Genomic DNA, 18,143 nt, shown 5'->3' with positions numbered 1-18,143 from the left:
AAACATACGATTTGTAAACTTTAAATAATGAAATCAAGCAGACAACTATTAAATATTGTTCACAAACGATTTATTTGTAAAATAATAAATATTTGACAATTAATGCTAGCATGAAAATATGCTAGTACTGTATGTTGCAAGATGTATGCTAATTTAAATAAATTTAAGTGCAAGTATAATCACTTCAAACATACATTACATTCATACATAAAAAAACACCATTTATAAAATAATTCATTGAATTTAAAAGCACATGTGTTAAACATGTTGAAACAATGTCTGAAATCATTTTCAACAAGCAAGTTATCAAAAATTCTTACCTTGTCCTGAAACATTAACACGTTATTTTATATTAAGAAAAATACTTCAAATGAACTTGAAAGGGTATTCAAAGAAATTTCCATCACAAAATATTTAGGGGTGGTTTCCCGGACAGGGATTATCTTAATCCAGGACTAGGCCTTAGATTAATTAGGAAATATATCTGGTTTTAACAAACATGCCTTACTAAAAACATTACCTGTGTGCATTTTGAGGCTAAACAAAGGGCACTGATGTATTTTAAGATATGTCAGTGCAAGTTGTTTTCAGTTTGGACAGCTCTTAAAAATGTTTTAGTCTAGGACTAGTCTAATCCCTGTCCGGGAAACCGCCACACAGTGCATGCATTGGTTAAAACAAACTGCAATTTTCGGTCCATTTTGAAACTCCATTGGCTTGGATCGTTTGCAAGAGGACTGGGACAAGGGTAGATTCATACAAAAAAAAAACTGAAGACAGTTGGCAAGGATACTTAAGGTTACTTAGCTAGTAAATTTGAAAAGTCTTTCTACCGCACAGGTCAGATTGTAAACATCAAGTGGAAAGGCAAGAGAATCATTCATTGCGACAATTACGTAGTGGCCTCTATGTCCTGAAGAACCGCTGGAAACCAACTGTGGCTGAGCTGATTTTAGACACCTTTTCATCATTTAGTAAGCAAAGAGGTCACGCTGGTACCAGCCTACAGAAATCAAACAATATACATCATTAGAAAATGTTGTTGCATGAAAATTACTTATTTTATATAACGTTTTTAGTCACAAAGCTTACCGCCACCAAGTCCCACAGGTCTGAGACTTCACACAGAATTCACACAGCAGAAGATCTGGGTGTGGTAAACATGCAGGTCACATGCAAAATATAAATTATGAGAAAAAATTATTTAAAAAGGATTACTTTTATATCTTACATTAAATGTCATTTTCCAAATAAAAAATTTGGAACAGAGACAGGAAATCATACCATTATGTTGACTGTCAGCTTTCTTCAATGAATGTCTGATGTCCATTTTCTGCTCTAAAGATGCTATTTCCCTGAGTTTCTCAATAATTGTCACCTCCCATTTCCTGATAAACATATCTTCTTTCCTATCGGTTAGTCTGGAAAACTTGATGTCCACCTTCAGTAAATTTAATAAGAAATATTAATATTGAAATGATAAAACACTTTGTGTAAAGTTATCTGCAGTTAAGTATATTACAAAGACTGGCATGTCCAGACACTGGGGATATTCCTTAAAGATTTCACCAACAGTTGGTGATTTTGTCATTACCTGTATCCATCTTCTTTGATGACTGAAGGTTTGGTCAATTGCATTCTTTATTGATGATGTCCTCTCACGTCAACTCCATTGAAGCTTCCGTCTGATGTTCTGTAGTCTCATTTTTATAAATCCACTGTGTGATGGCCCATCAAAAAAAAATAAAAAAAATAAAGAAAAATGCTCCTATCATGATCAATGCAAAAATAGCACTAAGTTAGAGTCAAGTAGTAGTACAGTTTTTATACACATTGTCAAGTAAGTAATTTCATACACATTAATGAAGTATGTAAAACAAAGCATCCTTACAGTACATGTCCCTCATTTTGACCAAATGAGACCATAATCCAACAACACAATCTCCTTTGCGAGTGCCAGCTTTTCTTTTTCAGATGGATAGCTGAAAAAGATTACAAACAAACATTGACACAAAAATTGTGATTTACATAGTAGCACAAGACTACACCGATTTTATTCACTACCTAGCACTTCAGCCTTACTGCAAGCAGTGAAAGGTTCGTAAAGTTTGACTCCTTACATTTAGACCACTACGTTATGTTAAACGCGAGGGCGCGACACGAAAATAAAAAACATTATTATAAAATGTGGTGGTGCATCCAGTATGTTACAGCATCACCGAATATTAATGTGTTTTACCGTCTTTTGTCTCGTTATGCCGCTCACAGGTGTACAGTAGGTACAGTGACGTGCATACTGTTCCACCATGTGCTTAACCAAACGCGACGAGGCGTCGCGATAATCGAAAGGCATAATTTATAATATCCCGTCCATAACGTCAGGACATAAACTGAAAAGAAACCCGTTACCGCGTGTCACGTCTATTTAGGACACGGTGTTAAAGATTAACGTTAAAGTGCTGCAAGTGTCACACATACTAACCCGTAGTCCAATGTGCCTTTCATTAAACAATGACTGTTAACATGAATCTCCAAACGTAACTTTGCAAAACGAGCGAGCATTTAACGTTACCACAATAAAGTTTAAATGAACAGGCTCCTGCACAATTAATGCTAAAGTTTATTACACTAAATGAAAAATAGATATCATATTATAACGGTAATTTTTTATTTAAATTCTTACCTGATGCAGACAGGAGCATTCTTGACCTCTCGACTGGAAATGCGGTTGAAAAAAGAACGTCACAGCGCAGGCGCAACACAATATGCGTTCTTGTCTGGTTTTTTTTCTCCTCAATAAAACAAATACTAAATAGACTGCCAAGGCTCAATAATAATGTTCACGAATTTCATAATAATAAAATAATAATAACACACGCAAAAAATATACAACAATGCGTGGTTGTCTGTCCAAGTGAAACGTCATCAGCTGACTCGTGTGAACTTACAACAGCCACCAATGGAAGAGAACGCCTGGATAATGTTTGAAATATTACTCTTATTGTGTCACAAAATGTATATTCAAAAGCTATTTAGGCGAGAACGTATGTATAAAAAGATCAAATGTGCGGTCGGTTTATAAAGATAGCGTTTATTAAAAAATCTGCTCCGACTCTTTCGGAGTTCTGATCCAGACAACCACCACTCAGCGCTCATGTACCCCGCCCAACGCAGCTTGATCTCGGCAAGTCCTTATGAAAATCCCCGCTGGCTGTTATGTGGTAGTAATGGTTAACAGTAGATATATTTTGGTTAACAGTAGATATATTTTATTTTGTTACTTCGTTTAAATATAAATCATCATTAAATTACAATAATTATGCATTTTATTTTATGGTGTACTGGTAAACGTGTTTTACACATTCATTGTGTAAGCAGTTAAGCATAATATTTACACATTATGTGTCAGTTCTAACACAGAAATGTGTTGGAATCCTTTTACTCATATTTTGTGTAAAATTTTAACACATCAATTTTAAGAGTGCAGATTTACAAGTCATGTCAACATATATTATTTATATTGACAAGAGATGAGTTGCTACAACTTATAAAATTAACTTTTTCAATTATATTTTATAAGTTATAAAAACTCATCTGTAGTTATAACAACTAATAATAGTAAGTTGAAATGACTTGTAAATCTGAGTTGATTAAACAACAGAAAGTATGGCAGCTTTAAATAAGCATGTGTAGTGTATTGGAAACCTGAAGGCGCAGGGCCTATATCGAGGGGCAACCTTCCAATCTCTCTGTTGAAGCCAATACAGTAGTGACTTAAACTGCAATTCATCGACTAGTCACTAAAGGCTGGCTCCAAAAGGGAGTCAATTCCCATAGACCTCCATGTTAAAATTGCCAACTTTACAATAGAAAATAATATGTTTACAGCCTGGTACAAAAATAGTTTTTGGTCTGTATAGCTAAGTTTGCCCTTCATGACAACTGTGAGGGGGGTGATTTTTTTGTAACTCTGTTTAAAGGAGGGGTGAATCAAATACTTAATTTTAACTTGATAATTTGTTATGTAAGAGGTCATCATACTTAAATGAACATCCTGCAAGTTTCAGAACTGAAAACGTCCGTGCTACTGAAATATAACAGTTTTTGGCACCAAGCCAGTATTACAAGCGAGTGTGGAATTTGAAAAAATATGACGTCAAAGTAGAATTGAAGCACCTCCCCATAGCCAAATACAATGACCAGTTTTGTAGCCCCTCCCACAGCTTCGCGTGACACACGGGTGTCTCAACAATAAGTAAACATGTCTTTAAAGATTGCCAAATGGAACCAAAATGACTTTTAAATAATTTTTTTCTGAGAGACTTTTATTAGACATTTTCGGTTGTGGAAGAACCGTCTATGGGAAGAACACAGACGCTGGATAACAGAGGCTCAACATTAGGAATGCGTGGATAAAGTTTGCTTTTAAAGAAGTTCCAGCTCGCCTTTGTTTACTTTGTGTACACGGATTCATTCGTAAAGAAGTCGATGCTGGATTTGCAGAGAGACTGTGATTAAAAACACCACTAATATTGGATCTGACAAAAATGACACAGCACTATACACAGTAAGTTTTTTTTAAGTTACTGTGTTTCACTATTGCTTTGTTAGAAGAGATCGCTTGATATGTCTGTTGTAACATCCGTGTCTTAACACGTATGTTTGACTGTTTTAATTTACTTAAAACATTAAACGATTAACAACACTTAACAACACGATGTAATTTAACGGTAGAAATATACAAAGTTAGCAATAAGGAAGAACCTACCAACCGCAATTTAGGTTCTGGTGCCCGCTTACTGTGTTGTATACGGTAATTTTAGGCAAGTTGCGTTTGAACGGTCCAACACTCAACTCTCAACAAAGCTTTTTTATCATATAACTGTAGTATGTAACGTTACGTGTATGTCAGATCAACCTCACAAGCACAATAGAAATATGCAAAGTTATTGATAAGGATTTATCAGCCGCAGTTTAGATTCTGATGCTCGCTTACTGTGTTGTATACGGTAATTTAGTCACGTCGAGTTTAAATTTTTGTTTCTACTTTACTATACATATTGTCATTTATGTGTATCATATTAGCACCCAGAATCTTTTGTGGCTCAAACATATATGTGTTTGTTTGTTTTTGTTTGTTTGTTTGTTTTTATTTGGATCCCCATTAGCTTCAGCATAAGCTAAAAGCTATTCTTCCTGGGGTCCTATAAACTTTTCATGTGACAATACATTTACTACATTACATAATTACATCTACACACTACACACATTTAAAATAAACAATTGACACAAAAAGAAAAATGAAAATAAAAATAAAACTCCGAGTAGATCTAAATCAAAAATAGAATAACAAGTGACCTCTGGTCTACCAGAATTTCTCTAATTAATGTTAAGTATTGAATTATTTTTGAAGATAATATTTCTTTGATGATCTTTTAAACCCATGATAAGTATTGTGTTGTTTCATAGCATTTGGGAGAGAATTCCATTCACACATAGCTCTGTACATAAGTGAACGTTGAATTAATTCGGTCTTCACTCTAGGCAAAATAAAACAACCCTCTGTTGCATGCCGTGTTGGATAATGATGTATCTCAGTACTAAAGGATAATTTTGTATATAAAGTAACCGGTGTTTTGTTCATTATAATTTTATATAAAAAACACATAAGTGAATACAAAAATCTGTTCTTAACTTTAAACCATGAAAGGCTTTCATGCATTTTATCAACATTTGATCTAAACCCACAAGAAAGAGCCACACGTGCTGCTTTATTTTGAATCACTTGTAATTTTTTTATATTGGTTATTGAAGTACTAGACCAAACTACAGAGCAATAGTCAAGGTGTGAAAAAAACAAAGCATCAATTACTTGTTTAATGGTGTGTGGTGTAAAATATTTTGCACACCTTTTAATAACAGACAGTGTGTTTCCCATTTTAATTAACAATTTCTGAACATGCATATCCCAACACAATCTACTATCTATTATTACTCCTAGAAGTTTAGCCTCTTCTCTTTGCTCTAGAGGTTTTCGGTCTATACTAAGTTTAAGTTTTGGTTTAGAAAACAAGGAATGAGAGGTTCCAACCAGTAAGCAATTGGTTTTAGATACATTAAGAATCAATTTGTTACTTCTTATCCAATCCACTACTGATTGTAATTCCCTTTGTAATTTTGTATTTAAATCCTCAATATCAGTTTCTGCTAAATATATAGTTGAGTCATCAGCAAACATTGAAATGCTTGCTTTATCTAAAACAGATGGAAGATCATTGGTAAAGAGTGTATAAAGGAGCGGCCCAAGACAACTTCCTTGAGGCACACCATGTTCCACAACCCTTACCTTTGAAAAACTTCCATTAAAATAAACTAATTGCCTTCTGTCCCTCAAATAACTTTCCATCCATAACAGTGCAGTTTGTGAAAAACCATAATATTCAAATTTTTTTAACAGTAAGTCATGGTCTATTATATCAAATGCTGCAGTGAAATCAAGCATTACAACACCTATTATTTTCCTCTTCTCTAAGTCGTTAAACCAATCATCAACCATTTGAGTCAGAGCAGTAGCTGTCGAGTGTTTTTCTCTATATGCATGCTGAAAATTTGTAATTAAATCATTATTTAAAAAATAAGACTGAATCTGTTCATAAACTATCCTCTCCATTATTTTGCCAAGAATTGGTAATAAACTTATCGGTCTACTATTTGATCCAGAGAAAGACATTTTTTTATTTTTAGGTATTGGTACAACTTTACATATTTTCCAAGATTGCAAACATATATTCTCCCTAAAGCACATATTAATTATATGAGCAATAATAGGAGCAATAATTATAATTATGGGTTTAAGCAATTTATGTTCAAGATAATCAACACCAGGTGGTTTATCTTTACAATTCATCAAAAGCAATTCCACTTTAGAATCACTAACTTCCTTAAATTTAAAGCTACATGTTTTACCTTGCATCATTTTATTTATTAGCGTTTTTGATAAATCAATCTTGTGTGGCTGTATAGTGTATTTAAGATTATTTATTTTATTTATGAAAAAATCATTGAGATGATTCGCTATATATGTTCATCTGCTATTTTTATGTTTTTAAAACATTTGCCCACATGTATTGCGTGGGAACGCAAAAGTATTGCGTGGGAACGCAATGGTGTCGTCTAGAAATATTCACCAAAGTGACAGGCTCTGTAGATATTTACTTCATATAAGTGTTTTTTTGTCTTCGAGAAAAGTCTGTTAGCATGTGGACGCTTTTCAAAAGTGATAATGTTAGGGTGACTATAGCTTTTGCATTGTTTATTAAGTTTTTGCTTTATAAAAAGCAACTTCGTGTGTTGATGAGATGATGTGATAGCTGTGTTCAGGTTGTCAATGCATTATTGGAAGTAACTTAGGCTAATTTGTTTAGCCTAAAATATGCAATGTACTGCACAGTTAAACGGTGAAAAAACTTTCATATAGCGTGAGTATTTGGTGAAACTAGTACAAACACATGTTTTATCGTAAACATATATATATACAAAAAGTTGTTCTTTTATTTTAGGAGTGACAAAATAACCTCTATAATAGAAGAAAAACTGAAGATTTCAACATTTTCTGAAGGGAGCTACAGACAGAGCTGTAAACTCAGGCAGGTTGAAAGCATATTAACTCACTTTATATGCACTTTTTTCATGACATATTACCATGCATTTTGTCATTTTTCTGCGTTTATAGCAGTTATTCTAGGAAGGTTTTAACATCCAAACGTGAGTGGCACCATATGAGCAATATTAAATGAACAAGTAAACCTAAAAACATAGATTCTGTTATATTTTGTATATTTCAGTGTTTCACATCCATTTAATCAATATTGATTGCTTTGTGACAAATTACATGTTATGTTTGTAGATTTTCCAGGCTGATATCCGTGCAGCAGAGTCGAAGCAGACCTGTCGGAAAACATCTCTAAGGTGCAATGAATCTCATAACTAGTAAGTACAACCTCAAACTAATACGTTGATGTTTACAGGTTTAAGGTTGTGGTTTATTTATTTCAAGTGCATCCAATTTCATTGGTAAAAAACAATGTTATTTTGTGTATTTGGTATAATATGCAATGTGTTTGCGTGGTGTACGGTTAAAACACATAAATTTTTATAGCTTTGGATTTCCTCCCTTCCTCAAATACATTGATTTTGTACAGAACTCATTGATCTGAAATGCGCTGTGTCCCTGATTGGCCAGCTAATATGTACGTTGTGATTGGCCTGAATATGTCTGACGTCAGCCGGAAATGTGACGCTCCTGTTTGAAAGATTCGGTCACAATGCAATGCTGACAGGAGTTCATTTGTAGGCTATGAGTAAAAGCGGGAGCAATTATACAGACAGCGCATTATTTGAAAACCACGGCCACCGGGGGAAAACAATCCAACCATCTCCATTTATTTTATATTGCATTTCTGGCTAATAACCAAAAATCAAAACAGTGCCCGAAAGCTGCTGCGCGACAGAGTCTACAGCTAACACGCTGAAAAACCCAGAAATACGTTTTTAGTACCAAGCTATAAAACTCAGCCTTTAAGGAGACAAAAGTAGATCGCTGATTACGTTTCCCTCCAGTGGGCAACTGGGCATAGTTCTAATTATAGTAGTACTATGACAAGTTGCCTGTATCCAGTTTTTTGTCTTTGAAACGCTAGTTTTTTTGTGTCAACAGCTTATAAAATCTTATTTCTGGGTTTTTGGCTTGTTAGCTCAAGCCTGGTCCAACCAGACTCTCGTACATTCATTTCATTTGTACAGGGAGTCTGGCCACGCTCCATTGCAAAGTGTTACCTCCGTTAAGGAGGGTCTTCTGTTGAAGTTTAAAACTATTGGATCTGCCCAGAGTCACTCAGGATCTGCCATAGGCAATTGCTAACGTGTGGTGGTGACGTATGTCATGCGCCAAAACCGGCTGCAAAAAATAAGTTTGAATGATCAGACCAACAAAACTTAGCAAACATTGTTCTTGCTCCGGCTTTAACTTCTGTATATTCGGCAGTTTTGCAACAACGGACCGAATAGCTTTTCTCACGTCTTTCGCCGCTGCCATTACTGAACTACAACTCAAACTAACGCACAACCTCAACGTCATCGTTCTTAGCCACCCCCCTCTGTTCGCTGATTGTTCCTGCAGATTTTTGCAGGAGAAAACGAAACTTTACACAGCAGTTCCAGACATTGTACTGAAGCGAAATGAAAATTAAGCGGAAACACGTAGGAGGGCGGAGCCAGGCTATGTTAGCTCCACACCCTGTCACACAGCAGCTTTTAGGCATTGTTGTGTATTTTGTTATAAGCCAGAAATTACATTGAGGCAGCTTCATGCAATAGAAAGTCATTGTTACTCATTGTTTACGCATATCGTTAACATGTACTAATACATACTTACACACCAAAGTAAATGTAAAATTGTGAGTCGGACCATAATTGCTCTTTTACAAAATACAATAAAAAGGCAAGGCTTTTTCACATTTTACTCCTAAATTCTCCCATGCAGTCTACTGTAAATCTAGAAAAAAACACCTCTTCTAAGACAAGCATTCACATACCCTAAAACATCTTATGACTAGGGATGTCCCGATCCGATCACGTGATCGGAAATCGGCCCCGATCACGTGGTTTCAGACTCGATCGGAATCGGCCGTTACCTCCCGATCAGGACTCGGATACATATGCAGGGTTTAAAATCCATAAAGGTCTCTCTCTGCTCCACGCCAGTGTACGCGCTGCGCTTGTGCTTGTGAACTGATGAGAAGAGAATAGGCTTGTTCGACTTCATGCAGCAGCGCCACAAGAACCGGCAGCCGGATGACGTCAAAGTTCCGCGAGAGATTTAAAAACAAACTCCTCCGTATGATTTCGCGGATCACTCTCGCGGTAGTTTGACGTCACCCGGCTGTCGTGTTGCGGCGCCGCATGAAGTCGAACGAGCCTATTGACGTGCTTTAATTCATAGGCTTCACACTCGTGCGTGCAAGGAACCCACGGCAAAACCGGATTTTTACCGCTCATTTAAACGACGCGTTGATCGTTTTTGTCACCATGTGCTCAGACGCAGCTCCGCGTCTCACTCAGAACCTCAAGAACGCGCATTCGCGCAGGATACTCAGGGCTTGACATTAACTTTTTGAGCAACTTGTCCTTCGGACAAGTAAATTTGTGTTTCACTTGTCCATGCACAAAAGTCACTTGTCCGGGTAAAGATTTATAATATAATGTATTTTTTGTGTTTTGCTAATCAGTGGCGGAGCAAGGGATTTCTCATAGGGGTGGCCAGGCAGGGGCCAGCAGTTACTCTGGGGTGGCACATAAAATCTCTATCATCCAACCTTAAAATGCTTTTAAGTATAATAGGTGTATTAATAAGAATAATGTATAACATACAATTGCTACAATACTTTCATTTTAATTAAATTGTATGTTAATCTCAATTCATTTTATAGTCATAATTCAACCTCATGTTTTTTTAAACTATTTAATCAAATAATCATAATCAAATAATTTAATCAAATCATTTGGCTGCTTCTTGCTACTCTTTCTGAAGAATGATGCTATATCTGCTGCCTTTCTCTTTATTTTTCCCACATTTCAATGATTGTAGAAAAGTGTCACCTTTAATAAATGGACTAATCCGGTCACCCCTGTTATTAAGTGCGAAATGGACTGTTCCAAAACTTTCGGCTAGAGAGTCTGCGCAGTGTCGGAGGATAGAGCAGGTGAATGATAACGGGAAAGGAGATCGGCTGAATAGTGTAAATAGTTATAGTTTAAATAAGCAGGATTGATTCAAATCAAAGGAGGTTTTGTGGACTGTGCGTGTGTGTGCGTTATACTAAACACAGTTAACACTAGTGATAGACCGATATATCGGCCGGCCGATATATCGGGCCGATATTTGCGAGTTTTATGTGTATCGGCATCGGCCGATACATGGCTGCCGTGTTTGCCGATTTTTCCGGCAGAATTTACAGACAGAGTGCTGGAACCTGCAAGTGATTGCAGGTCATGTGACTAAAAACAACCAACCTTTTCACGACAACAATGAAAGCTCGGCTTAACAGCTGATCATAGCTGAACAAAGTGGGGGTTTTTTCATCTCTATGGGGCGGTTTCCTGGACAGGGATTAGACTAGTCCTAGACTACAATAAATGTAAGAACTGTGCAAACTAATAACATCTCTTTTTAACAACATGCCATTTTTTACATAATTTTTATGATGTAAATTGAGTGAGCAAAACCAGTATCGGCTCCAGATATCGGCTCAAGAAAATTGGCAGCCTGTATCGGTCATCGGCTAAGGCTGATGAAACAAAAATCGGTATCGGCATCGGCACTGAAAAATCCATATCGGTCGATCCCTAGTTAACACACGCACATTTAATAAAGTCAACGATTTGAATACTTTGAGTGAGACATACTTGTTCTAACCGGACAAACTGTAGCCTTCAACCAAACCCGGACTAGCAATTAAAGCAAAATAATAGAAGATTTTTCAATGATTGTCTGACATTAAAACACTAAAGCAAAACATTACCATGTTTTAAAAAACGTATTAGAATAAATGTATCTAGATTATCTGTTACATATCAAATCAATCTTAAACCTAGTATTTATGCTGTAATGTGGGATTTTTAATGTACAGTGACGAACTCTGTCAGATTCAAATCAGCTGTCGCGCACCACACACACATATAGGCGCGCTGAAAGAGAGATTCTCGTTATAAAACAGACTCTTAAACAAGATTTTAAGCCTATTATGTGTTTTACCGAACGTTAGAAGAGAAAAAATACGGACTTAAATCGGCTTTTTTGACACACTGTGAAGTCATTTATATGCACGCCGGAGCCTGAAGAAACATCACTCTCCGCGACTCCCGCCCCTCCGTGTTCGGCGATCAGGTTTAATGCGCGCACAGCTTGTTTAGTAACAATAACAGTACATGTAAACGTGTGTGTCGGCGTGCCGCGCTCTCTGTTCAATATTCCGCTCGGTGTTTGCGCTGCGCGTTCTGCTCTGTCGTTAACGGCAAATAACGTGAAGTAACATTGATTGAAATTTAACTTGTCCAGTCGGACAACTAATTTTCTCTTACACTTGTCCAACAAAAAAAATCACTTGTCCCGGACAAGCGGACAAGCCTTAATGTCGAGCCCTGATACTGTAGAGATGACATGAGAGATAGAGAGAGAGGTAAGAATGGTGCCCACGTCGAGAAAACTATAGAAGTCTAGAAACAAAGTATTAAAGTATGTATAGCCATGTCACTCATCTCATTACAATATGTTAACTAGATAACTGGATGCTGATTGTATAGTTTAATAAAATAATGTATTTTGATTATACAGATGAATTACGACCTAACTATAGGTATTTTATAACTAACTGCTGACCAGCTTAGGGAATCTTACAAGATATACTGTATTGCTGAATCAGTATGTTGTTTTTCTTGTTAATTGAGTCTTTTTGGGTAGTCTATCTTATGCATAGAATTAGTCAAGGAGGTTGATTCTTATAACTTCCTTCCAAGTTTGATCAGTTGTGCATAATGACATGTGCAACAAATGCATATAGGGTGTCAGACTCATAGATTTGCATAATTTAAAGTTCAGGTTTTAAAGTTTGGGTCAACATGTGGCACAGCTTTAAAACTGAAACTTATAAAATCCTATCAGAGGTCCAAAATGTCATTGAAACACACCAGTGGCTTTGCTGTCAACATGTTACCCCTCAAACCCTCCATCCCAACAGAGCATACCCACAAAACAAATCCCAATTTAACCCCTGTACATATACTATATATATTCTCATTATTTTTTAACACATCTAAAGTTATGCGCTGGCACAGAGTTAGACTCTTTTGACTCCACACAGAAACAGCAACGCGTGCGGCATGACATAAGGAACATCCTGGTTCTGTTTTTTTCGCTCTTATTTATTCTTTTTTTATGTATTATAGAAGTATCGGATCGGGACTCGGTATCGGCAGATACTCAAAATCAAATGACTCGGACTCGGACTCGAGGGCAAAAAAACCTGATCGGGACATCCCTACTTATGACCTTGTTCTTCAGTAATGAAATAATAAAATGCGCAAATGAGCTTTTGCTTGAAATAATATGAACAGCAGCAATCCTAATCCTTCTCATTTTGCTTTTCTGTTTTTGTCCATCAGGATACACATCATAAGATAACTAGAGCTTACGGCTCTGTTTGGATCCAGCCTCACTTGTGAAGACTTCAGATGACGTAAACACTCACAAAGACATTATATGATGGCATCTATAGATGGACATACACAACTGCCAAATGTAATATATTGTAATTACTGCACCAAAGCGCAACTCTGCAGATTTTCAACCCACTTAATATTGTTACAAATACAATATGTTTATATTTGAAAAAATATTTAGTTAATTTTACTGATTTATTTCCATTTATTTGTCCACAATACTCTGCCAAAATGATGATTTGCATCATCCAAATATTGTTAATGTACATATTACAGACATTGTAACAACACAAAGTGGGTTGAAATCCTGCTAACTTACTCTATAAAAATAACTGTCTGTTAACTAAACATGACTTTAACACATGACTTACATGACGTATTATATTAGAGCTGTTGTGATATGAATATTGATTTGTTTTCAGAATATGTTCTTCAGTGTGACACCCAGTACCGCAGGCTGATTAAGGGATCTTTTGTAACCTTTTCTTAAAATGGCAGTATTGTGAAGCACAATATACCCTATCATGGTTTTACTTTGGTGAAACTGCAGATCATTTTTCAAACTAAGGTTTTGTTACTGTGGTTCTACTATACTGCTCTACAAAGGCTAAGTGCAGTAACTACGCAAACACTAAAACCGAGAAAAAAGTTCTTAAAGTTTTTTTACATCAGCAAGTCAAACTTGTTACTGCAATTTTGGCAAACACATTTCTCTGATGGGACAAAATTAAACCAGGAGACTTTGTCACAAGACAACAGATATCACAAAGCCCATTTCATTCTTTACCTCAATTTTGACCAAATGCATAGTTACTGCGCTTTGGCTTTGTCGGGCAGTATAGTAGTATTATAGTAATGCTGGAGTGAAACCATGGTAACCATATATTTTAAAATCATGGGAAAGTTTGTGGTTACTAAAATGTAGTACTATAAACCTATGCTGTTGTAAGAGAATGTTTATTCTTTATTATTGTTGTGAAACCATGGTTGATTTTATATTTACCATGTTTTACTGTGTAGGATTACAAATTTATAAAATGTTATATCTAGGTTCCAATGTAATAGCATATAAACTGAAAAAGTGATGTACATTGTGTTTTACATCTTGAGGTAAAGATTATGACATTCTACAATCAAGTCAGGCAGCCCAGGTGGCTAAGACATTAACCTTTTGTCTTTATGCTCTTCCTGATCATTGGGAAGGGTACAAAGTTAAAGGTGATTGCTAAGCTCAAGGCACAACTGTGCTTTTGTCTCTATGCATTTGAAGGTATGGGTGATACTGTTAGGATGACTGGATTAGCACCTATGCATTTGAATGACACTGTTATGCTGATGAGATCAGGGCTGAAGCAATTCCTGGTATCGGGCTGATTCCTTGACTGAATTTACATGCTTTGTTTAAAGTTAAGTGCTTTGTAATCCATTAAGGGGACTGCCCCCTAAAATGTGTATAAATGCAACGTAGGGCTACTGTAAGACAAGACTTGGTGACTGCAGCGCCCGAGCTCTATGCTCTGATTTGAAGAGGTAAAGAGGTTTACAACAGATGGTGCCGTGACCCGGATAGAGCTTCTCATTTCACCAAAAACATCTACAAACATCGCTCCAGACTGATTATTTCAGCTCAACTTTGATTTGGTGAGTGTCACTCTATCAAAAGAACCTCTACAGACCAGTAAATGTGGTTAAGTGTTAACAAACAGCTGCAGGTTTCTGTTAACAAATGTTTGTTTACCCTCTGTTTAGGCAGGGAAGTTTAGCATAACGTGCTAATATTTGTGTTATCCTCTGTTCAGCCAGAGAAGTTGTTTGGTTATCCTCTGTTCAGCCAGAGAAGAAGTTTAGTTATCCTCTGTTCAGCCAGAGAAGTTTAGTTATCCTCTGTTCAGTCAGAGAAGAAGTTTGGTTATCCTCTGTTTAGGCAGGGACGATTAGTACCACATGCTAAATTTTGTGTTATCCTCTGTTTAGTCAGAGAAGTTTGGTTTTACCTGTTTATCCCGGATGTATAAGAACACATCCATATGAGAAAGTAGGTAATCCTCTGCTTTGCCAGAGAATAATTGAGGCTATCATCCACTTTGTAAGGAAGGTTAACAACAGTGATTATCTGAATCAGCATAGAGGAAAATGGTTAAAAGGCATCCTAGACTGACTCCCACAACTGAAGAAGGTGGTCTTGCAACTCCTTTGTGGTCAGATAGCGAATTCAAATCACTGTTAGGAGTGCAAATGGACCTTATAGTCACTAAGAAAGTTAGACAAGAGCTAACTCAGAAGTATGAAATCCATCCAGACAAGACTTGGTCTGTAGATGAGTGTAAAAGGGTACTAGGAGCATGTATTCGCAAGAACAATGTGAAAGGCATTATCTGCTGCCACAGAGAATTTGGTTTAACGCTAGCTACACAACAGCTTCGGCGTAATTCAGAACTAGAGGAACAAAACAAAGAACTCCGCGCTAGAGTATCCTCTTTGACTAAGAAATTGAACCGCAACAAAGCTACAGTAAAAACTGACATGGAAGAAGTTAGTCAGCCTGATATGAATTATCCTGACTTACAAACTTTCTTTGAAACAGATGTAGCCATCCAATCAGTAGATGATGTGCCTATAAACTCAGTGAAGGTATGTGGCGCTAGAAGAAGATCTCAGGGAATTGAGGGAGTTAAAAGTGTTACTCCTAACTCTTCTGTTGTCCAAGTAAAAACTGTTACAGAAGCACTAGGACCTAAAGATATAGAGAGATTATCTCAGAACTTACCCTCAGCACGCACAAATTTTTGTGAATTTAGAAGAGCATTGATCAGCAAAATGCGTCTCTATGACATGTCGTTAGCAGAAGTCACACAGCTCATGTCACAAATTCTAACTGAATCTGAATTCAACAGTTATGAGTCCGCTGTTACTTCTAAACTACAACATGCCAGTAAAGGCGATTTAAGAGAAGGTGTTTTAAAGATTCTAAAGAATATCATAGGACCCAAAATCGACTGGTCCAGAATCACTAACTGTGTACAAAGGAAAGAAGAAAGTGTGAGTGAATACACTGAAAGGTTTTGTCAGGAAGCTGTAACTTACAGTGGAATAGTTGATGATCCTGAAAATGTGCTAGAGGACAAGGGACCTCTAGTCCGCATCTGGTCAGACGGCCTTGCAGCCGAGTATAGAAAAGCCTTACCATTCCTAGATCTAACTTGGTCTAACAAAACTCTCAGAAGTAACCTAGACAGTTTAGCTACATGGGAAAGAGATGCTGATGTTAAAGCAAAAGTAAGAGTAGCAACAGCTACATTTAACACAAGAAATCAAGAAAATAAATGTCTTAGGAGGGACATCAAATGTCACTACTGCGGGAAGCAAGGACATTATTTAAAAGAGTGTAGGAGAGGTAAAAAAATACTTGGAGAAATTAACAGTGTTTCTCAGCTCTTACAGAGCCTCCTTACAATACTGAAGCAGCCCCTCTCCTCTACACCCAATCTGTGGGGGAACTTGCTAAGAGTCTAAACATTAAGGCTGTGAGAGCTTATTGCTGTATTGAAATTTACAATGATGAAAGACTCTTATGTAAAGATTCATGCAACAAAAAAGGTTGCTATTTTTCCTTTTATGTATGAGTGTGGCTGGGACTGCAATCGTGATTTAAACTGATAATCACTTACCACCACCTCTTAAGCAGAATAGTTTACTCTCACAGCCCTAAATGGTCTTTAGCTACAGGTCAGTAATTTATACTGTCTTATGACGTCTCCTATGACTGATTTTTCTTAAAGGTTTTTAAGGTTTTTTTTACAGTTTAAAAGGGGGATGAGCTCCTTTACAATCTAAGATGTTGATAGCTCCCATGTTGACAGGGACAAACTAGGACACATGAACCAGTGAGGAGCCCAGGGAAGAACCGAATGCAATAGGCTTCGGGGGCCAACCCTGCGGTGAAGACTCCCTCATAGGCTTTCCCCATTCCACTAGTCCTTCCTTACCTCACTGTTCATTAGGTGTCACAGGAATTAAGAAATAGGGAAAGAAGGAACAATAATACCAGACTCAGACTGAACCGTTTTTGTTTTTTACAACAAATACTGCTCTTTCGTCTTTTGTTTTCTTTCTTTCTTTGTTCAGTTACCCCTTGATGGCTGTCCCAAGACGCATACACACCAACCTCCTTAACTGTGTATGAAGCCACAACCTCTAGAGACAATGAGACCCACTGCCAAGCCAACAGTCACGAAGAAAAAATACACAACGCAGAGAAACGAATACGGGAACTTAAGTCATCTCTCAGCATGATCAAGCAAAATTACACCAGATGACTGAAGACAATTCTTTATGGTTTGGAAAACCTGTTGGTAAATGTTTAGTTCAACAAACAACCCATGCCCATCACAAGGAGATGACCGTTCCAACCAAAAAAGACTATTACCTGTAGGAACTTCACGGACTCTAGCTGCATGTTTGTTTCTGTGTCAGCATGCAGTTCGTCACTACAGACAATCAACACAGAACCTGTGCCTGTTGCAATCACAGGTTACAAGAATGAACTTCTAGTGTCTTAAATTGTATTTTGTGAGAGTTTATTAGAACTCTCAAAGGGGGAACTGTAGGATTACAAATTTATAAAATGTTATATCTAGGTTCCAATGTAATAGCATATAAACTGAAAAAGTGATGTACATTGTGTTTTACATCTTGAGGTAAAGATTATGACATTCTACAATCAAGTCAGGCAGCCCAGGTGGCTAAGACATTAACCTTTTGTCTTTATGCTCTTCCTGATCATTGGGAAGGGTACAAAGTTAAAGGTGATTGCTAAGCTCAAGGCACAACTGTGCTTTTGTCTCTATGCATTTGAAGGTATGGGTGAT

The 18,143-nt window shown here is 36.8% G+C and overlaps 1 long non-coding RNA gene across 4 annotated transcripts; it reads right to left on the bottom strand.

The window, feature by feature from the left end:
* Positions 1-758: 758 nt before the first annotated feature.
* Positions 759-2,990, bottom strand: LOC129440471 (uncharacterized). 4 transcript variants are annotated; one of them, XR_012371088.1, is made up of 6 exons: positions 2,684-2,990; positions 1,892-1,982; positions 1,595-1,768; positions 1,285-1,441; positions 1,093-1,147; positions 759-1,003 (listed from the first exon to the last, which is right to left on the bottom strand). It is a non-coding gene; the product is annotated as an uncharacterized lncRNA (long non-coding RNA). The 4 variants fall into 4 exon arrangements; XR_012371089.1 differs by having other exon boundaries at positions 1,595-1,718; positions 2,684-2,989; XR_012371090.1 differs by lacking the exon at positions 2,684-2,990 and adding an exon at positions 2,240-2,645.
* Between the last annotated feature and the right edge of the window lie 15,153 nt (positions 2,991-18,143).

Source organism: Misgurnus anguillicaudatus, chromosome 2, assembly GCF_027580225.2.
Source record: "Misgurnus anguillicaudatus chromosome 2, ASM2758022v2, whole genome shotgun sequence".
NCBI classification, from domain to species: Eukaryota; Metazoa; Chordata; class Actinopteri; order Cypriniformes; family Cobitidae; genus Misgurnus; species Misgurnus anguillicaudatus.
The sequence above is the reverse complement of the archived record's forward strand: the minus strand, read 5'-3'. Positions and strand labels throughout refer to the sequence as shown.